Source organism: Nannobrachium achirus (assembly GCF_963921795.1).
Source record: "Nannobrachium achirus genome assembly, chromosome: 14".
Taxonomy (NCBI): Eukaryota; Metazoa; Chordata; class Actinopteri; order Myctophiformes; family Myctophidae; genus Nannobrachium; species Nannobrachium achirus.
In genome coordinates this window covers 48,462,593-48,475,092 of record NC_137821.1, presented here as the reverse complement: position 1 = coordinate 48,475,092, position 12,500 = coordinate 48,462,593, and the positions used below count along the sequence as shown (strand labels likewise).

Genomic DNA, 12,500 nt, shown 5'->3' with positions numbered 1-12,500 from the left:
AGTAAAGCACAGACCAGACAGAGAGTGAAGTTGTCAGTTTGCTTGTATCAAACAATCATTCATTCATGATTCATTATGGTACAGTACCCACAGACAAGTTAATGAGTTATACTTAGTAATGATTCAAGGTAGATATTTCTGCCATCAGGTTGAGGTTGAGACACTCAGCTACACTAGGAACATGCCTACAGGAAGAAATACAAAAAATGTGGGAAGACAGCACAAAAGACTTGTGTACTGTTGCGATAGAAGGCTAGAGAATGGATTACAACCACCCTATGGACTGCAAGCATTGTACACTGATAAACATTTTAAATTGGTCCAATTGATTATCTTTCGGCAACCTGTTGCGAGTCGGTTTTCGAGTTGACTCAATTTTGAAGTTCAAAACATTGACAGAATGAAACACTCTTCGTTGACTTATTCGTTGACAGAACGAAAAACTCTTTGCTGGCTTAAAGTTCAGCCAATTGCAATTTAATTTTTTTACATTGAGTGAACGACATACTCTGTTGACTTATATTCAGCCAATTGAAACAAATTATTTATCGTCACTTGTGTAATATGTTCATTCAACTAGGACTGGTTATTTAGCCATTAAAAAATAATTGAGACAATTTATATAAATTTACATTTATTTATATAAAATTATAAACATTTATATTTTTTGCATTTTCTGCATGTGCCAGTAACAATGTTCAATATCTTCACAATAATTAAACTAGGTAAACCATAAATTCAGTGCAGGTGTTTCTCAAGTCTCTGTGGTTCTCAAACATTTTCATTTGAGGATCCCAAATTAAAATTAAGCCATTACAAACTTACTTGTACAAAAATATAATCAACAAAGGCAGCAATAAATTGCACTGTAATTAACCTCAAAACAGCATGAATGCGTCAAACAAATAATAAGTACACCTTTGATTTCATGGTTTGGTTCCATGGCCTTGCCCCTTATGCAGAAACAGACATTTTAAAATGAACATCACTTTAAAATGTGTTTTGAAATGGTCAAATAAATCAAATGCCTTTGAAGTTTAGGCATTGGGGGTAAGGCAATATGCAACCTATAAAGCTCTCAGTATCTGAGACTCCAAACAGCACATCCATTACAAAAAATAAATAAAACAAGAGAAAATCCAAAAATAATCTCACTACGCGCAGCCTGTGACATGTTGTGAGCTTGTAGACTTTCTATTTTCTGGGAAGACATTTAGTTTAAACCTAAACAGGATGTCTAGAACTTTAAGTGTATAAGTATCATTGTATCTGTCCACTAAAACCATGTCCAGTTCTTCATATTTTTGGTTTACAGGTACCACCATTTATTTTTCAAAATTTACAAAAATATTGAGCTTTTATTTTAAGTAATCAAATTCCAACTGTATGTAGACCGGCACAGACGAGTGATGATACTCTAAGGACTGCAGTTTTTGGCTTTGGGAAGATGATCCAAATGTTATGACCGCTCAGGTAAATCAACGCCAAACAAACCTAGACCTGAGACATTCAGTCATTCAGTTCAATGTCGATGTCTGAGATTCATTTTCAAAACATCAGGTCCAAAACATTGTCTCCTCCAATACTGAGAAAATTTGGTTCTCAGTGTCTGAACGCGTGCTGAAGATTTTCCAGCATCCAGATCAGGGCCGGCTGAAGGATGAAATGACTAAGGGGGCTTTTGAAAATTGTGAGGGGGCAAGTTAACCCCCCCCCCCCCCCCCCCCCCCCCCCCCCGCCCGCCCGCCCGCCCGGTGCGCATGAGTCGGGCTCATGCCAGCTACCATCAGCATCATGCCAGTCATTCATATGAACTCCTCCTCTGCTGTGTACCCACTAAACTATACCAAACTGTCTGTAATCCATGCCTGGTGTTTCACTGTTTACTGAACATTATAGTTAATTTGGTTAACAACACAATAGCTGATATAAATAATAAAACGGAGTGCCATTAAATAGCATTTAAGTGTACAATCTGCCAACTGTGAGTAATGTATTCAATCAATCAATCAATCAGCTATATAATATGCAATGTGTTCACTTTCTCTCACTGAGAGAGTTGCAACATTTATTTTCTGTGAGGGAAACAAGTGAACACTGAACAGGTCTATGAAAACAAGCCCAAAAGACCCTTTAGCTCTATTACATCAGCTAGTTTCAGAATTAATCTTGAAAGCAATGCCAAATAAGCAACTACACAGGAAAACAAAATCAAAGTCTCTTATAATAAGCAAACCTGGCAACAAGACAGGAAAACAAGACCAAAGTCGCTTATAATAAAAAACATATATATATCTATCTTTTTTTTTTTTTCTAAAGATATACTGTACCGGTAGGTCTACCAGAGATCGTGCTAGTATTTTAAACTGCTGGTCAGCGTGACCTGGCACGATTACAATCTACCAGACATCTAATAAAAAGACCTTTCATAGATATCTGTATGCATTAATGACAACCAGGTCCGTATAAAAGCAGCCTTACACAACCATAAGCATTATGTTTTGGATTGAACTGTCTGAACATAATGCATATAGGCTATACTCAAATGTTAGGACCAACTTGCACAAATACTGTATATTAATTACTGTACCCACATTACCATTTGCGCATTGGCGTGACATGTTAAGGTAATACATTAGGATAGGTACTCACAAGTTATATTGTGGATACAAGCAGTGGATGCTGTCCCAGCGTCTGGTTTAATAGGACAGGAGAGCCTTTTGGGGAAGTTGACATAATTGCTCCTCATATATATATTCCATTCAAGGTAACGTTTAACGTGTCCAGCTGTCCACCGTGTTTCATCTGACTGGATGCGACAGACCAGTGTTGCGTCCATGTTTGTTGTTGTCATCTTAAAATGAGCGTGCATTGTTGTTAATTAGTGGTTGAACAACTTGCCAACTTTACTCACAAGTGCCCTCTCGTTTGAAAGGGTCTGTGATGTATTCTAACTAATAACAACTTGTTTTGACAGTCCATCCATTTATAGTACATATACTGTACAAATAAACCGCGCGCCTGGGTGCACCGAACGCTGTGCAGCGTCACACAGTGTGATAGAGGGGGGTTCCATTGAGGGGGGCTTCCGATGGACGGTCAATTGCATTGACCATCATTTGGACTGAGATTTACCGGCAGTCGGAGTCCCCCCTGGCCACAGGAACTAGGCAGCACCAGCGCGTTAGCGAAAGGGGGCTCCAATGTGAGAGGGGGTTTCTGATGGACGCATTGACCGTCATTTAGAATATAAACTGAGGGGGCCTAACTTGCAACTCGGGGGGCAAAGCCCCCTGAGGCCCCCCCATGGAGCCGGGCCCGATCCAGATACAGGAACAGCTTTGCACAGTCTCAAAGAAGTACTTCCAACCTGGAGGATATTCTGTGGAGAGCATTATGGACAAACACAGCGAAGACACTTCGAACATCTGGATGGCCGGCGACGACCACTTCATCCTCCAGCTTTCAGCAGAGTCTGGGCCTCCTTGAAACGCCACGATCTCCAGGATACCCATACGGACGCCACTGGTGTGCCTGTCCACATAGTCTCTCTCTAGATTGGAGCACATAAAAAAATGAACATTAAGAAATATCCCCTAATGACAATGAGAGATGTGTTTTTCTTGATGCCTGAAATGTTGATTTACCTTGATCATTTTCGCAAACTGCAGACGTGTGAGCGCCACCGTCTGTGCCTGGCTCGAACTGTGGTCTACATAAAAAGAACACAAGTTAAAGATTAGGAACATAGGACATGTATGTCAGCGAGCATGCTTTACTTGTGCCACAACAAATTTCCATTGAGATTTCCAAAACTTTATATTAGTGGCATGTTATATGGTCTACCTGCACAGCCTTTGTGATCCGATCTACCTTTTGGGCACCCCTGCACTATACTGTATACCGATATCTGATATTTTGAGTCCAGCCTTACTAGGTTAGCACCTTTACTATAAGTTTCAGGGGCAGCGTAATGCATCCGTGTGTGTCCGTGGCATGGGTTAGCGCAGTGCTTCTCAAAGTGGATTTCAGGGACTCTAGGGTAGGGGTCTTCAACCTTTTCAGTCCAAGTTCCCCTGAGAGAGAGATGAAGCAGGGACCCCCAGATTCCATATAGTTTCATCGTTTGACAGCACAATCATCAGTGTATTTTGGATTCATGTCAATTTGTGTTATCAGATATTTAACCACTTGAACCGTCAATACTTAATAAACTTGACCTTTCACGCTGTATTTAGTGTGCTCCTTTTCCCCTCTACACCAAACCTCTTTGCCGAAAATAGCCGATCTACAAGCTTGTAGGTCTGCTATTTTTGGCTAAAGTTCTCTGAATATGAACATTAGAGTTCAAGTGGTTACTAGGTTCTAGAGAGACCCTGGAATTTCTTTATGGGAGTCTAAATTGACCCTGGCTTACATGTCTGTAACTTTGACAGTGTACAAATATGTGTACGCTGTCAAAGTTAAGGGGAGACCTTCAAATTTCAAAGTTTAGAGTACCACTGTGTTCGTGCGTGCATGTGTGTGCGAGACATCACACCTGGGTTGGGCACGGTGAGGAGCACGGTGGTCCTCCTCCACCACCTCCGTCAGCTGGAGGCTGATGTCCAGCGTGTCCGTGCAGTTCACCCTGCCCCGCTGGGTGTAGTCCTCGCCCACCAGGCCCCCGTCCACCACCCGGCACAGCCCTGGCTGCTGTCATCTCCGCCACCGCCGCCTCCCCAGGGCCAGCCGAGGTCTAGCTTCTCCATGGTGACCTGGTAGACGGTGCCGTTGTGCTCGTGGTTACAACTGATGGTCGCTCGGCCTGGCCACCAGCTCTGTGTCGGCCTCGATCAGCTCCGACGCCGGGGTTTCTGCGGTGTCAACCGCTGGTGCCTCGTCCGTACACACAGATGAGGAGAAAGAGGGAGATAACAAGATGCATTAAAATCTTAAAGGTTTTGAGTTGGAATTCAGAGTTGGATCAAAGATCTAGAACAAAGTTAGGGCTGGCCATCTTCCTGATTGTGGAGACGTGTGGTTGATCACAGACTACTTCCTTTTGTCTGAGGGAGAAGGTAGAAGGAAATATTGTACATTCTACTCCAATACATTTGTGAGACAGCTTTAATTATTTGACAATGGCCAAGTTAACATGCTGCATACTAATTGATGCTTTAGTATTAACCTCACGTCATAATATATAAATATTAACATAGCTTATACATACCGTCTAAGAGTCCTCGCAGTGACCAGAGAAACAGGTATTCCAAGGCAGATAGATTACTACGGTGGGAGAATCTGGCATGACCTATTAGAGTAAAAAGAATGACAATAGCACACATCGCTGAATTAATGACATTTTCATTACATCCCATCACTAAACAGCAGTGGAGGAAATATTGTACTTTCTACTCAGCTACAACAGTTAACATGCAGCTTTAGTTAGCTGCAAATTGCAACTCTAGATTGTTTTAATATCTTGAATCTAGTTGCAACATACTATTGGCAGCCCATGAATCCAAACAGAATAGTGGCTTCCTGCATTATGTGCAATTAGAAACATGCAGTGCATGTGGTATGCAGGACCATTGATTTCCCACTTCAAACTCCCAACACTTCAGAAAAAAAGAAGAAGAAAATCACCTGCATGGAATTTCTTGACAGAAATTAACTCATAACATCTCTACAAAGGATTTTACCAAACAAACACTGTAGATAGAGAATAATTCAATGATAATTCAAGCTTTCTATAGCCTATTGCTGAAATGTTGGTGAGTTTAATGTTGTTTATTACAATCAGACTTTTCTGTTTGGATGTATGGGCTGTTCAATGGTTGATGTTGCAACAGTCTAAACAGCTAGAGCAGCTTTCATGTCAAGACCCCCAAATTAGCCCACGGACCCCCATTTGAAAAGATGCCATGATTTTCATGGCTCTAGCAGTGCTTCTCAGCCATTTTGATTTCAAGGACCCCCAGTTTAAATTGCACTAGGCTACGGACCCCCATTTAATGGAATTTCTATACCAGACCCCAACATGTATTGTAAAATCAACATTTATTTAACTCAGTGTACAAAATGGAACTCATAAGGGTCCATTTGGTTCCATTTCTACCCTCTCAGAGGTAAATAAGGGTCCATCTCTACACTCAGTTACATACGATAGCTTTAAGGGTCCATTTGGTTACATTTGTACACAGTTACATACCCATAAGGGTCCATTTGATTACATTTGTATGCTTTGAGTTACAGACCCAAGTAGTGAAAACAGCCGATCTACAAGCTCACAACGCGGCACCGAGTGCCGCGCTGCGAGCTTGTAGATCTGCTATTTTTGAAAAATCGTGAAAATTAGAATTTTGACCCGATTCTATAAGTGTCTTTTGAAACCTTCTAAGGTTTTTTGAAAAACCTGTGTTTCTATGTCAGCCATCGTCAAAGAAAAGGTCCTTTTCACTTCACCTGGAGCTCAGTTAAGCCCGTATCATAGTCGGGTCCGCGGTGGAAGGCTTTACACCGCGGTGTAGTCTTTTCAAGTCTTTTTGAGTCATGAAACTACAACGTTACATCATTCCTCACGGTGGAGAGCTTTACACCGTGAGTCCCAACACATCTCTCTGTTTTTACTATCAGACAGACAGGCTCTACACCCCGTTCACTGATTGGTCAATCTAGACTAGTCAGTCACGGTGAATAGGACTCCACCGTGGCGTACTATGATGGCCTGCACTTATTTTCTGACTTGAGGTGGAAAGCTTTCCACCTCAAATTTGCGGTGGATAGCTCTCCACCGTACACTCTGATACAGGCTTTAGTCGGTTCTTGAGAGACTACCATGTCAGTGGTTCTCTAACCTTTTCATGTCAAGGACCCCCAAACTGATATTTATTTGGCCACGGACCCCCGTCTCAAAATATGTAGTTCCAGGGACCACCCAGAGGCAAATTTTGAGTTACAAACGTTTGCTTTGAAAATACATATATTCAAAGATTAGCACACATTTTCACGACTTTTCCAAAAATAGCAGATCTACAAGCTTGCAGCGCGGCACCGAGTGCCGCGCTGTGAGCTTGTATATCTGCTATTTTTCACTGGTTAAAGCATTCAATAACTCTAGGCCTGAATGGGTTAAACAGGGGTCTTCAAAGTTTTCAGGCCAGGGACCCCTTCGCTCTGAGAGAGATGAAGCAAGCTCACAAGAACTATATAAAAGAGAAAAGATCAATTATGTTTAGATCAAATAGGCTAGCAAAAATAATAGATCTACAACCACATAACACATTGTACAAATGGAACCAAATGAACCCTAAGTCTCATGATGAGAGGTTAAATGTACTCAGAGTAGGGGAGACATTGGAATTCTAAAGTTTGTGAAACACTGCCTTAACAGAGCCCAACACAGCGTGAAGATACCAGGTTTGATTTACCAGTAGGCATTCTCTCTGTCTGTCTGTCTGTCTGTCTGTCTGTCTGTCTGTCTGTCTGCTTGGTTCCATGTGTACAATACACTGTCAGAGTTAAGGAGTCAAGGACCTTCAAATTTGACAGCTTGAGAAACACTAATCTATAATAACCTTTGGCACATGTCATGTACCACTGGTGCTACTTGGGCCCCCCCTAGTGGTTTATTTATTGATTAATTGAAGAATCTATTGGAAGGAAAAGGAAGTTTCATGACAATACTGTTCACTGGTACAAGGTCAAGAGAACCACTGCACTAGACCGTTTCAGAAAGGCCTATCTTGTTTTATTAATCCTTATCTTTTTCAACAACCTGGTATTAAAAGAGCATAAAGAAATATCTTGTGTATATCCTCCTTATTAGGATTATAAAGATCTGTGCTAATATGTCTGCATATGAAACTAAGTGTCAAATTATGTGACAACAATGCATCTCAGGCTTTTTTATGGAGTACATTCAAAGATTTGCACACATTTTCACGACTTTTCCAAAAATAGCAGATCTACAAGCTCACAGCGTGGCACCGAGTGCCGCGCTGCGAGCTTGTAGATCTGCTATTTTTGAAAAATCGTGAAAATTAGAATTTTGACCCGATTCTATAAGTGTCTTTTGAAACCTTCTAAGGTTTTTTGAAAAACCTATGTTTCTATGTCAGCAATCTGGCCAGTCATTGTCAAAGAAAAGGTCCTTTTCACTTCACTGGAGCTCAGTTAGTCTGTTCTTGAGAGACTACTATGTCAGTGGTTCTCATAATACCCCCAAAATGATATTTATTTGACCACGGACCCCCATCTCAAAATATCTAGTTCCAGGGACCACCCAGAAGCAATATTTGAGTTACAAATGTTCGCTTTGAAAATAAATATATTCAAAGATTTGCACACATTTTCACGACTTTTTCAAAAATAGCAGATCTACAAGCTCACAGCGCTGCACTCGGTGCCACGCTGTGAGCTTGTATATCTGCTATTTTTCTTCTGCTATTATATTTAAAGCATAAAATATTGCGTCATATTGTGTTCAGGCCTAAATGGGTTAACTGAAAACCAATGTCAATTATATCAGCAATCTGTCAATTGCATAGTAATCATGTATTAAAGCTATTCAAAATGGATAGAATCTTGATTTATTTTTTAACATAAATGTAAAAAATTAAAATACATTTTTAAGATTTTTTTTTTTTTTTTTTTTTTTCATGGACCCCCTGCAGTACCTCCGCGGACCCCCTAGGGATCGCGGACCCCCTGTTGAAGACCCCTGGCCTAACTATCAAACACTATCAATCATCCTAGCCTTGACACCAGACTCCATTTATTCAACCCCAAATTCATGCTAATTACAAAGCTGGCAGGACAAGTCACCCCACGAAGTAGCAAAAACAAACACACACACACAACATTGCAAAACACACCACAGCCCAGTTTTAGTGTGAGTTCTCCACACATCCAGCTGCTTACTGCCCATCCCCGTCTCAGCTAATCAACGAAATCAGATTCAGCTGGTGTCAATGAGCGAGTGCGCTGCGCTGCACTGCACTCGCCAGTGCAGTGGCGTCAGTTCAGCAAAAGCTAAGGTATGGCAACATGACTGTTGTCTGGTCTTTTACGTGAAGGCACGCATGCAACACTGGCTACATGCACGATGGATTTATTTTAAGAAGTACATTTTATTATTTCCCCCTGTAATCAAGGTATGGTACCATACCCATGTGTGCCTCTGTAGCCTACTGCTCTGTGCCTCAATGATCGCATGATGTCGCATCCATCAGCTATGCTCTCTGTCTTGCAGTGTTGCAGATAGACAGGACATTCTTTCCGACTTTATATTATATATAGATTAACATCACTGTGTTACAAACAAATATACCAAATCGTTTGAAAGATTACCTTATGCTGTGTAGACTCTTCTCCTGCCTTCCTCCATGAGACTACTTCCTTGTTGTGGAAATGCACTGCTGAATGCTGCGCGTAGATTGGCTAAAGTGGCACGTGATAGGCAGCACGCCATATGATTGGCTATAGGAGTGTGAAAGCAGGCTAACACACTGATCTGCAGTTGCATTGGTTTGGTCAATGGGGGGAGGTAGAGGGAGATTCAGTAAACACTCCTTAAACACTCTTTTCATGTTTTTCTATCTTTGTGGGGACTTTTCTAAAAAACCGTGTGGAGCTCAACAGGCATGTCAGCAATGCTTACTCTCGATTTAAACGATAAACGGTGTGGGGACCCGCTTTTGGGTCCCCACACCGTTTTGGGTCCCCTGTAGGTGACTGTGTTGTCAGATGCCTGTCCCCACGAAGTAGCAAAAACAAACACACACACACACGCACACACACACACACACACACACACACGCACACACACACACACACACACACACTTAGTAAGGGAAGGTCAAAGGAGAACAGAAAGAGTGTGAGTGAGAGAAAACAGAACCGAGGATGGAGAGAGAGAGAGAGAGAGAGATGGATAAAATAGAGGTAGAGAGTGAAAGAGAGAGAGAGAGTGATAAAGAGACATAGAACAGAAAGGTAGTGAGAACGTGGGTGAGATATAGACACAGACCACTAGATTAGGGGCGTCACCATTATTTTATTAATCGCCTAATTGCAATTATTTGAGATAATTTAATTTGCAATAATGGTTATAATTTAATGTATATGTTGATATGTATATATGATATGTTCATACATTTTCAAATAATTGAATTGAACAGTTTCTTTTTAAAATCAATAAAAAGATTCTAAAATATATATTTACAATTTCAAATATGTTCAAAACAGCAGCGGAAATAGCCAATCAATCAGATAGATCGCTAATTTCTATTATAAAAAAATAATAATCAGGAAGTATAAATCATTAAATGTTTGTTTGTTTATTTATTTATAAAGATATTTAGTAATACATTTATTATATTTGATTTGTCTTCCAAGCTACCAGAGAGGCTCTCTTGTAAAGATCCTTCGATGCAATCTTAGATCTTAGGTATTTGATCAGATTAGATGTCAACTCGATCACTCAGAAACGCTACAGTGAGTGTTATGAGCTCTCACTGGACTTTACGCTGAAGCAGGTCCACAAGGATCATTGAGCAAGGAGCTCCAGCTGTGAGTGACTGCTGGTCGCTTCCATTTCTCCCCAAATAACCCTCCAATAAACCAATGACAATTAAACGATTATTACTGTCTATGGTAAGCTTTGGTTCCATATCACACACAGCGATCATGTTCTCCTGTGACTTTTGCCAGCAATATGTCTGTTTGTGTGTACGTGCGCATCATTTTAGTGATTTTAACGAAGTGGCTAAATATGATTTTTTTAGACACAATAAGCCCATTCCCAAGATGCACCGCAATCTTTCATGGGCAGATGTGACTTATGGGGGCTGAAGTAAATAGTAGCAAAGAAATTGTCAGCTTAGTGTGTCTAAAAAGTCTAAAAGCCACTTGTACACATGCCCCAACCACTGAAATCAAACTCGCTAAAATGGCAATAAAAAGCAGTGTAAAAAACCAAGTTGTCCTTTAACTCTGACAGTGTACAAATGGAACCAAGTGAACCTGTTAGGGTCCATTTGGTTACATTTGTATGTACACTGTTAAGAGTTACAGACTTGTAGTACGGGTCAATTTAGACCCCCCTAAAAGGAACCCACAGAGTCCCCGGAATCCACTGCTGTAATGTACACCCCTGATGTAGATATGTTCAGACACACACACACACACACACACACACACACACACACACACACACACACACACACACACACACGTATACATTGACATATTGAGAGAGAGAGAGACAGAGAGAGAGAGAGAGAGAGAGAGAGAGAGAGAGAGCAGCAGCAGCAGACAGTATCAAATCCATCATGAGGTCATGTCCACTATCGTCACCCCACCCCCTCTTCCTCAAGCCTCTCTCTCTCTCTCTCTCTCTCTCTCTCTCTCTCTCTCTCTCTCTCTCTCTCTCTCTCTCTCTCTCTCTCTCTCTCTCTCTCTCTCTCTCTCTAACATGCCACCCACTGTGATGGCTGGAGACACTTCATATTGGGCTAATACTCACAAACACGCTTAACGCACAGCAGCGTGCGACGTGCGTGCGTGCGTGCGTGCGTGCGTGCGTTCGTGCGACACAGAGAGAGAGAGAAACGACGGACATCATAAGCGGCATAGAGTGACCAGTGTTGACATTAATAAGGCGGTCTGTGGATTAAATCACAGGAGTTTAAGTCCCAAGCAACTCATTTTAAAAAGGTGTTCAGATTAGCTCTCAGCCATCATGGCATCACATCAGATTTAAACACTGGGCTGATTGATGTGTGTCACAGAGAACACGTTCAACAAGACACTATGACAACGCACACATACAGGTCAGGACGAACTGAATCTATCTTTTAATGGCAATATAGACAGTAACTCTCAATTTGAAATATCAATAATAATTATTAGTGATTGTCACACTGACATCACACTGACACGCATGGACTTGGTCCTACTCATGCCATCAGTGTTCTCCATATATGGGACAATTATTCCATAGTTTAGTTTTTCAATTTATCGACTAATTAACACGTTTTTTTATATAATAACAAATATGTACAGTATAAAGGAATCTAAACAAAAAAATAATTATAATTTAAGCCCGATTTTATACTTGATTGCACATAAAAATAGCTGTTCTACAAGCTTACCGTGACACACTGTGACATACAGTAGATGTATTTTCTGTATTTTTGAAAATCAATAATTGTATATATATTTTTTATAATCGAATCTCAATGTTGTCCTGTGTTCACATCATCATGTGACCAGGAGGACGATGGACGGACGGACGAGACAAGGAAGAACCTTCAGAAACACAAGTTCACGTATTGTTCCTTTAAACAACAAGTTACACCGAGGTCAGCCCAGTGTGTGTGGGGGGAACTCAACACTGATTAACACACACAGACTGTACGCACGCACACACACGCACACGCACACGCACACGCACACACACACGCACATACACACACACACACACACACACACACACACACACACACACACACACA

At 41.2% G+C, this 12,500-nt stretch overlaps 1 protein-coding gene and 1 long non-coding RNA gene across 2 annotated transcripts in view; both read right to left on the bottom strand.

Annotated features, from left to right (window-relative positions):
- The window catches only part of LOC308298093 (dachshund homolog 2-like), a gene marked incomplete at its 3' end in the record, with an annotated part of 168,751 nt that overhangs the window by 150,119 nt on the left and 6,132 nt on the right, over window positions 1-12,500 (bottom strand). The gene's annotated exons all lie outside the window — the stretch shown is intronic.
- Window positions 1,867-5,234, bottom strand: LOC308298394. The gene is made up of 3 exons (XR_013962706.1): window positions 4,541-5,234; window positions 3,648-3,712; window positions 1,867-3,553 (listed from the first exon to the last, which is right to left on the bottom strand). It is a non-coding gene; the product is annotated as an uncharacterized lncRNA (long non-coding RNA).